Genomic DNA, 475 nt, shown 5'->3' with positions numbered 1-475 from the left:
CGGCGCCCGGCGCGCGGAGCTCCGGCGGCTCGCGGCGCGCCCTTCTGTTTACCTTTTATGGAGAAAAGAGCAGCTTAGCGAAGCCGCGACTTCGCGGAGAAGCGATTTGGTGAAATCGTCTCAAGCTGCCGCGGCTCAGCCCGTTAATCACCCCCAGAGAGCTGAACAACTGGGAGCACGATGGGACGCAAAGTCGTTCCGTGTGTAAATGAGCGTGGCACGCCACCGCTCCTCTTCTCCTTGGGCGGGCGGGGTGCGGTGAATAGAAATCTACGAATACCCTTTTTCCCCTGAGTATTTTGAGAGAATTGCCTCTTTGTCTTCCAGCTTCCAGTTTTGTTCTCAAGAAAACAGATGCTCTTCTGATTCTTCACCTTTTTTTTTTCTTTCTGGACATTAGTATAAAGTTTCAAATTTGATACACCTTGATAAAGGTGTTTTCCTCAATATTTGTGCTGAACACTCAAGTTCTTTC

Source organism: Carlito syrichta, unplaced genomic scaffold, assembly GCF_000164805.1.
Source record: "Carlito syrichta isolate Samal-C Ts95f unplaced genomic scaffold, Tarsius_syrichta-2.0.1 Scaffold309116, whole genome shotgun sequence".
In the NCBI taxonomy this organism is placed as follows: domain Eukaryota; kingdom Metazoa; phylum Chordata; class Mammalia; order Primates; family Tarsiidae; genus Carlito; species Carlito syrichta.
Note: the sequence above shows the minus strand (reverse complement) of the source record.